Here is a 9,889-nt window from a genome sequence, read left to right on the forward strand (position 1 = left end):
TGAGCTGCAGGCTGCGCGGGAGAAGCTGCAGGCGGCAGAGGCGGATGCGGCCAGGTACGCGCGGCGAGCGCGTGATTTGGAGTTAGAGGCAGAGGCGCGTGATCAAACTCTTGTGCAGGCTATCACTGACAAATCTTTATTAGAGAGTGAGGTTGCGCGCCTGAAGAAAGAGCTCGAAGCTGCGCGGGCAGAAAAGGATGAAGCCCTGGCGGCAGCAGCGTCCAACAGCGAAGAGCTCGATGCTGCGCGAGCGGGAAGAAATGAGGCCTTGGCGGCAGCAGCGTCCGACAGAGAAGAGCTAAAACAGACCAAGGAAACTGTTGAGTTGTTAAACTCTCAAATTCCTGCTCTTGAGACGTCTGTTTCTTCCCTCGCGCAGGATCGCCAATGGCTAGTTTCACAGGGTGTGACTCGTTGCGCATACGCGATGAAATACTCAGACGAGTTTCAAACCCTTGTGATGGATTGCAACGCTGCGTCGCGCTTGGTGGGTCGAGCTGAAGGGTTTAAGGATGGCTATGAATATAGCATGCTGAAGAAGAACCCATCCGACTACCCTTATCAGCTCGACGTTGTCTGCGCTGACATGGCCGAGGTGGGGGAGAAGTATTTGAATACTCCGATTCCCATCCTTGAGCATGTATTTTAACCTTAATGAGTTTACCTTGACTTATTTTCCTAGTCTTTTGTACTCATACTTTTCCTTGTGACTTGCAGATAGCCACGCTTGCTGACCAGCCTGATCTCGTCGCACTAAAGAAATTACTTGACGAGTGTGAAGGGGCTGGTGGCAGCGATGATGGCGCGGGCAATGCTGCCTCTGCTAGCGGCTCTGGCGTGGCCAAAGGACCTACTCCTGACACTATCGTGATAGAAGACGACTCCATTCAAGATGAACAGCTTGATTATGGTAAGTTTGGAGATGACGAGGAGCGGGCTGCGCCAGATGCTGAGGGAGGAGCTAATGATGAGGACGATGAAGAGGCCGATGTTGATATAGAGACTTGAGAAGCCCTTCATGTTTTTTTTTTATTTTTTTATTTGTTGTTTGTATCTCATCATTTTGTAAATTTGTAAACTTCTATGTTTTGGAATGAAATTTTGTTTTTCCCTTATTCGCATCTTGCGCATTCCCAATTCATCTCTTTATATTGCATGTGTTTGCTTGTTGAATATAAGATATGCTTGAACATTGAAACTTGAACAAGGTTGTAAGGAAATTATTTTACTTAATCCTTGTCATATTTCAAGTTATTTTGCAATATTCTGGATATGCTGACACGTGCCTTGGCACTTCATTATTCCTCTTTTGCGCGACGTTATCGCGCATTTATTATAGGGAATTATGAATGAGTTTTTTAGCCTTTACGTGTCAGTATGTGCTACTCTGATATCCATTACAATCCCATGCGCAACCTCGACCTGAGACCTTAACAACTATGTTTTGGCATGTGCTTTGCCTTAGCTGTGCTTAGGTATTTTATGGTTTAGCTGCGCAGCATGTAGGATGGATGTTGTGAGTGATTTGAGCTAAGGCTCGTATTATTGGGCTAAGGCCCTGAGCTAAGGCTCATATTATTGGGCTAAGGCCCTGATGTTTTAGAGTTAAAACTCGTTAACGCGTTTGAGCTTGAAGCTCGCGCATGTATGTTTTACTTCGTTTTATTTTTAGTTTTGATGTCAATACAATGTTGTCATATTGCTCAAAATTAATAAAGGGAAGTGTGAAACATGTATGCAAAAGGTAATAGAACACACATTAAGAGAAAATAGCGCGTATTGTTATTCATAATGGCTTAAAAAGCCTTGATTACAAACTTGACAATTTTTACATGAAACATTTTCTAAGCTGTGCTGCGTTCCATGCGCGCGGGATCTTCTTTCCATTCAAATCTTTTAAAGCGTATGCGCCTTTTCCCAATTCTTCCGAGACTTGATAAGGTCCCTCCCAGTTGGGGGACATTTTTCCCGGAGGTATTGCGCGGCTAGCTTCATTGTTCCGAAGGACAAAATCGTTCTTCTTGAAGTGGCATTCTTTCACGCGCTGATTGTAATATTTTTCTAGTTTTTTCTTGTATTTGGCTTCACTGATAATAGCTGCCTCTCTGCGCCCTTCAAGTAAGTTGAGATCCAACCTCCTTTCGCGCTCGTTATCCATCTTACTCATCATGAGCACTCTATGGGACGGGCATCCAATTTCTGCTGGAATCATAGCCTCCGTTCCATAGGTTAGGCTGAACGGGGATTCGCCATTGCTGGTTTTGCTTAATGTCCTGTGCGCCTACAGGACATTAGGTAGCTCCTCGACCCATGAATGGGATTCTCCCTCCAACCGTTTTTTCAGCCCATTCAGCAAGCTTTGGTTCGCGCGCTCCACTTGGCCATTCCCTTGAGGGTGGTATACTGAAGTGAAGACTTGGTTGATGTGCAATTCTTTGAGCCAACTGGATATCTTCCTGTCAGTGAATTGTTTGCCATTGTCGCTCACAATTTCCATTGGCAGGCCAAAACGGCATATGATGTGGCTCAAGATAAATTGCTTCATTTCCTCGGCTGTGATTTTTGCTAGTGGCTTGGCTTCAACCCATTTTGTGAAATAGTCTACTGCCACTACCAAAAACTTTACTCGCCCTTGCGCTTGTGGTAAGGGACCCACAATATCGATTGCCCATTTGTGGAAAGGCCATGCGGAGGTCACTGGAATCAAGTTGTTCTTTGGCCGCATGGTGTTTGGCGCATAGCTCTGACACGCTTTGCATTTTTGGATTTCTTTTATTGCGTCCAAGTACATGCCTGGCCAATAGTAACCTGCGCTCATTGCCTTGGCAACCACCATGCGCGGGCCAGCATGTATTCCACAGATTCCTTCGTGTATCTCTCTGATCACATAGCTTACTTCCTCGGCATCCAGGCATTTCATGAGCGGTCCAAGATAAGAGCGTCGATATAACGTACCATCAAGCAGTTCGTAGTTCTGCGACTTGTGTCTTATCTTCCTCACCTGTGCGCGATCGTCCGGTACCTTTCCCTCCTTCAAGAATTCCATTAATGGAGTTATCCACGATGAAGGTGTTGTATGAATTACAAGGACAGACTTCGCTCCCACCGACGGGTTGCTCATTACTTCCACCCTGACATCTTTGCCAAAGTGATCGAAGCTGGTTGATGCCATCTTGCTCAGCGCGTCGGCGGACTTATTTTCACTGCGCGGAATATGTATGATTTTGAAGAAGTCAAATTGCTCGGTGAGCTTCTTTGCCTGCTCTAAATACAGAGGCATAGTGCTCTCCTTGGCATCATAAAGGCCATTGACCTGTGCTGCTACCAAGTATGAATCGACACGAGCCTCTAGCTTTTTAACTCCGAACTTGTGCGCGATGCGCAGACCAGCCAGCAGGGCATCATACTCAGCTTCATTGTTGGTGCTCTTGAAATCCAACCTGATTGCGTAAGTATACTCATGATTTTCTGGATCCACCAGTTTGAGGCCTGCGCCGGACCCCTCGTTGTTTGAAGCTCCATCAGTGAATAATCTCCAAACATTTTCTTCATTATTGGCCTGCGGAGGGTCTACTTCGCGCTGAGCCTCTTCAATTTTTCCTTCGGGGATTTCTGCGATGAAATCAGCTAAGACTTGTCCCTTGATTGCTGGACGAGGCTTATAGGCGATCGTGTGCTCTCCTAATTCCAGCGCCCATTTTGTCAGCCTTCCTAAGAGCGCGGGACGCCGCAAGACTTGCTGGATGTTGTAACCAGTCAGGACTTCAATAGGATGACCATTGAAATATCTGTGAAGCTTGCGTGACGCATGCGTTAGTGATAAAACTAACTTTTCCATGATGGAGTAGCGCGTCTCAGGATCTGTCAGCACCCGACTTACATAATAGATTGGTGTTTGGATTCCCTTGCGATCCACCAACAACACTGCGCCAATGGCGCGCTCTCCTGCTGACAGGTACAACGTTAGAGTTTCGCCAGGTAGTGGAGCTGTGAGCGCAGGCAGATTTATCAGACATTCTTTTATCTCATTGAAAGCTTGCTCGGCCTCAGGCGTCCACTTGAATTGGCTTTTCTTTAGGCAATTTCTCAATGTGTTAACGAATGGGGTAGATTTGCTTGCATGGTTCGCTAGGAACCTGTTGATTGATACCAATCTACCATTCAACTTTTGAACTTCCTTCATGGTGGATGGTGAGGGCATGTCAAGGATAGCCTCCACCTTCTCTGGGTTCACCTTGAAACCATCCTTGGTAACCATTACACCTAGAAATTTCCCTTCTTCTACGCCGAATGTGCATTTGCTCGGGTTGAGCTTCATGTTTACTTCCTTTAGGCGCCAAAGGGTTTCTTCGATGTCTTTGAGCATTTGTTTTTCCTCCCTGCTTTTAATCACCAAATCATCCACGTAGACTTCTAAGTTTCTTCCAATTTGCTCGTTGAAAACCGCATCCATGAGTCTTTGGTAAGTGGCTCCTGCATTCTTCAAACCAAAGGGCATTTTTGTGTAACAGAAAACACCCTTGTCAGTTCTGAAGGCAGTCTTGTCCTCATCTTGTGGTGCCATTTGAATTTGGTGATAGCCCTTATAGGCATCCAGGAAACATTTGAGCTTAAATGGCGCCACAGAGTCCACCTTCGCGTCAATGTTTGGGAGGGGGTAACAATCTTTTGGACATGCTTTGTTGAGGTCCTTGAAATCAATACACATCCTCCATGACCCGTTGCTCTTCTTTACCATCACAGGATTGGCTACCCATGTTTGGTATCGTATTGGGCGGATGATATTTGCGCGCAGTAGATCTTCTACTTGCTCATTCATGGCCTTTGCCTTCTCATCCCCCATGACTCTCTTCTTTTGAGCAATTGGCTCTACAGATTTGAACGTGTTGAGAGAATGTTGCGCCAGGTCTCGCGGAACCCCAGTCATATCAGAATGTTGCCACGCGAAGACCGACATATACGTTGTGAGCAATCTTTTCATTCTCAACCTTGTGTCGTCTGATATCGTAGCTCCAATTGTGATTGTTTGCTCTGGGAATTTTGGGTTGAGAATCCATTCCTCCGGCGCGTTGTTTGCCATTGGAAGTCTCATTCTCCCTTCCCGCGATATACTTGTCACTGCGACAAATGATCTCGGTATACAAATGTTACACCTGTTGGTGTTGGGAACCCCAACGCGCCGTGCGCTGGTGACGGTATGGCGTTGAATTGGGTAATCGTTCCTCTACCCAAGATTATATTATGGCATGAAGTGGTGGGCAAGACCAAGAAGTTGGCAATTTCAGCTCGCTTGTGTTTCTCATCCCCCATAGTTCAAATTGTATCTGACCTATGGGGTGAATAATTTCATTTGAGACACTCGAGATTGGTGCATTCACAATTTCGAGCCTTGCTTGGTCAGCTGGATCCAACTTCCTGAAACATTGCTCATACATGATGTCTGATTCACTGCCGGTGTCCACCAGGACTTTTGACACCTCATAATGAGCAATGTGTATAGTGATGACTAGAGGACTGCTGATAGACGGGCCTCCTCTTATTCTTGGGAAGATTACTTGTTGCTCGCGCCAATCTCCTTGGACTTGCGCGCTTCTCTTTCTCGATCTTTGCCCTTGCCTTCCTCCCTCGGCTACACAGATTCTTTTGAATTTTTTACTGGCTGAGGCTCCATCTGGTTGTTCATTCTCTGGTCTTGGGTTTTTCACCAGGTGAGCCAACTTGCCTGATTTCACATCTCTTTCAATCGCATCCTTCAAATGGTGGCATGCATCGGTGTTGTGCCCTGTGGACTTGTGAAACTCACAATACTTGCCACTGTTTGGTGGTCCCTTATGGAGTAATGGCTTGGGGCTTTTAAACTGGACATTCTCTGTGGTTAACACTTGTGAAGGCGTTTTAGTGAGGGGAGTCCATATTCTTGGTAGAGGTCTGTTAGGCTCTCTGCCGCCTTCCCTCTTGTCACTTTCTCCGCGATTACGAATGTCTTTTTGGGGCTGGGGTGAACTTGGTTGCGCTTGCTTTTCTGCGGGAGAATAGCTGGTTTGTTGCAACCTGGACCATACGGAGTTTTGTTTGCCCCTCCTTTCATTGTTGCGTGGTGCTTCTGTTTGATGCCCTCTGTCTCTTGCTCTATCTTGGGCAATTTGTTTTTCATTTCGCGCGAAGACTCGCGATGCTTCCATAAGCTTAGCCCAAGTGGTTGGCATGCCATCTCTGCTCACGAGAGCTCTGCGGAGTTGATCACTGCGCGCACCTTGTATAAAGGCCACGCGCAAGAGTTGTTCAGTGATACCTCCAATTGCAAGAGATTCTTGATTGAAACGAGTTATGTAGTCTTCAATGGTTTCATCATTCCTGCGCACGCAGTGCATGATGTCATCGGGGTCGCGCGTGTGTCTGCGCTGCTGTACAAAGTGAGCCTGGAACTTCTCCAATAGCTCTTCGAACCCATCGATTTGTCCAGTCGGCAAGCTTTCGAACCAGACACGCGCTGCGCCCGTGAGGCAGCGAGCAAACATGTGACACCATGTTGGCATCGTCCAGCTTTCTAGGTTTCCAGTGTTGTAAAAACCTTGTAAGAAATCGTCTGGATCTGTTGTGCCATCGTACTTTCCCAAACCACTTGGCATCTTGGTTTTGTGTTGAATGGGAGCCTTCGCGATGCGCTCAGTGAATTTTGAATGCTTCACCAAGATGGCTGGCCTATATGGTGTGGTTACGTCCACTTGCCCTCTCGCTGGTGGGTTGTACGGTGTGTACAGATCCATATCGGCTTTGGCTCCAGGCGCTATGTTCATGTGCGCGCGGAGCTGGGAGCCTCCTGCATGAGTATCTCGCGTCTTCCTCATGCTGTGCACTTCTTCATCACTAAAATCAGCATGTTCGGTGTGAACAGAGTGACCATCTTCCGGCGCGCGCGCCCTTTTTGTTGTTCCCTGAATGGTTTGCTTATCAAATGCGAGCCTTTGTGTTAAGTCGGCTAACTTTTTGTGTTTGACCAGCTCGTTGTATTTGTCCATTAAACGCCGTTGTTCGTTTATGAGCCATTCTTTAGGGTCATTGGTTTCAACTTCCGGACCCATTGGTCCTTTATGTTTTGCGCCAGTCAGATTCTGGAACGTGAGATCGTCTGGAGGAGTTTCAGTCTGGCTATGAGGTGTTGTGATGAAGGTATGGTTACTGGTGGTGCGCGCAGTATCACGCGGCGCCCTCAGAAACTGCTGTCCCTCATTAACATCCTCAAGCTCATTATCCTCCCGAACTTGATCGCTGTTTCGAACACCGGAAACCATGGTGAAGATTTTCAGAGAGAACTGATGAGATAGTGGTTTTGTTGCCGTTGTAACAGGTGATGGCGCCAATGAAGAAACGTGAATCGACTCACTGGTAGACGATCAACTTTCCTCGGGTATGAGTATGCTATATCACCGATGGTTCTCCGGAGTATGAATTCTTCCACCTACAAAATGAGCAGCACCGTGAACTTACCCCTCAGAAAGGGACAGAGGGGTCCTCTTTGGGGTAACCCTCCGGTGTGAGAATAAGAGATTGTAGGAGAAGATAATAATAATCTGAAAGTGAGTAAGGATTTAGAGTGTATTTTCTTGCTTACCTCCCCTTGTAGAGGTGGTGTGGTATTTATAGTGTTAGGGTTTCCAATTATTGGGCTCAGATCCCATTAGGGTCTTTTTGGCCTCCTCCTATTGCTTCGCGCCACGTTTCCTTAGGACACCTGGTGCTTTTTCATTGATTATTCTCTGACCAAGGTATTTCACCTGACCCATGTGCAATCACGTGGTAGCACATGGGTTTTGCTGAGTTGTCCACCTTTCATTGGCAGCTGTCAACATCAGCATATTCTTTATTCCTTAAAGGATACCTTCTGGAAGGTTGTCTGATGAGCACAATCAGGGTTGTCCTTATCCTGATTTGGATAAGGACGAGGTTGATTATGTGCATGTGTGATATGCGCCTATCCTGAGGATGCGCGAGGTCTTCTCTTTATTCTCACGCGCAGATGTTTCATGCGTGAGCATATGTGATATGCGCCACGCGCAGATGCGCCACGCGCCGATGTGATATGCGTGAGCATATATGATGCGTGAGCATATGTGATATGCGCCACGCGCAGATGTGATATGCGTGAGCATATATGGTGCGTGAGCATGTGATGCGTGAGCATATGTGGTGCGTGAGCATATGTGGTGCGTGAGCATATGTTTTGGCTTTGTGCCTTCATGACATCTTGATTTCAAGCCTCTTGTCTATATCTTGTGGGTTGACCCGCCCCGCTCGATGTTAAGGCGGGTGCATACCTCTTCAGTAACCACTCCATTATATCAAACTTATGTCATCAAGAGTTATCGACCTCTCGCCCCACCAACTACATTATGCGAAGTGACGAAAGTAAACAATTTCTTTTAAATTAACACATGTATGTTCATCTTTTAGTTTTTGTTCACTACGTTGCAATAGTACCAAACGCTAGTGACGAACCTTTTGGTCACCACAAAGATTGTGACCAAAAAACCTGTCTAGTTTAATTAGGCTACCACGAAGATTTTGTTGTGCTGATTATCGATTCAAAACCAACGGATTCTCTGCAATATAAGCCAAGATTACAATGTGGAGAATGAGGCAAGTCACCTTCGTCACATACAAGATTTAAAGCACGAGAGTCAAAACCATAAACATGTTGAACATCAAAATCTAAATCTAGCCCCCAGTTGAAGTCAAAACCCAAAATAATAAGCATCCCTACCAAAAATTATAAAACTCTCACACCCAAAATCCAAAATATCGCAATTTCAGGTCTTAATATAGAGTAAAATCCGTATTGTGTTTATGAATTTTGGTTTTGATTACAGGATACCCAGATAATTTGTTCGATATTTAAAAATTTTAGATTTTGAGTTCAAAGTAGAAGTTTTATTTTGTGTAACTAATGTCATGGAATTTTACTACTTCCTCCGTCCCATTAAAAGTGTTATGGTTTGAAAAACACAAAGTTTAAGATGGATTGAATGATTACTTTTTTTGCTTATCAAATGACAATAATGTCCTTGAAAACTGGGTCCATCAATATTGTTTATTAATGCTAGTTGTGTGTGTTTAAGGGTAAGATTAGAAATTGGCTAATAAATTTTGAAATGGGACATTTGTAATGAGACAAATAAAAAAAAGAAATATGGACACTTTTAGTGAGACGGAGAGATTATTAACTAAGTTTCTTATTGATTAGAAATAAATAAGGCCACCAGTTTGAACATAGGGTTGGATAGTTGAAAATTGTTAATGTAATTGTTTGTTGTATTTTGTGTATTCGGCCCTTGCTATCCTCTCAGTATTATGATTTGTTTTATTAATGAAAGTCGTTTTAAAAAAATAACTAAGTTTATGTAGTACTCTCAAAAGTTTTTCTACATAGAAAATCACTCAAATTCAATATTGTTACAATGTTATGAAAATAAATTTGAAGTGCTCAGTTCTTTAGAAATTAAGTTGCCTATAAACGGAACAGATATAAAACTTGGCGAAGTTTCTATACGATCGATGATTGTTTTTTAAAGTTTAACCTCAGGTAATAGATAACTATGAAGAAAAAAGTCATTAAATAATTTAAATGATAACTTGCAGGTTTCGTAAACATTTCACAAATCTTTTAATTTCAATAATTATATAAATTTCGTACAATGAAACAAGAATGAAACTTGAGGAGAGTGGCTTTTAACTTTTTTATGGTAAGAAAGGTATGAATGACTTTAAGTCTTTAATAGAACTCCTAATAGTTTTTTTTTTAGAAAATAAATATCGAAGATGAAGAAAAACTAAATTGTTGTCACAACTGAAATTCTTAAAAGGCAATTTATCACTTAGAAATCTCTATTTG

This window comes from Bidens hawaiensis, unplaced genomic scaffold (genome assembly GCF_021521415.1).
Source record: "Bidens hawaiensis isolate Kalapana, Puna unplaced genomic scaffold, B.hawaiensis_p1.1 tig00002507_1, whole genome shotgun sequence".
NCBI classification, from domain to species: Eukaryota; Viridiplantae; Streptophyta; class Magnoliopsida; order Asterales; family Asteraceae; genus Bidens; species Bidens hawaiensis.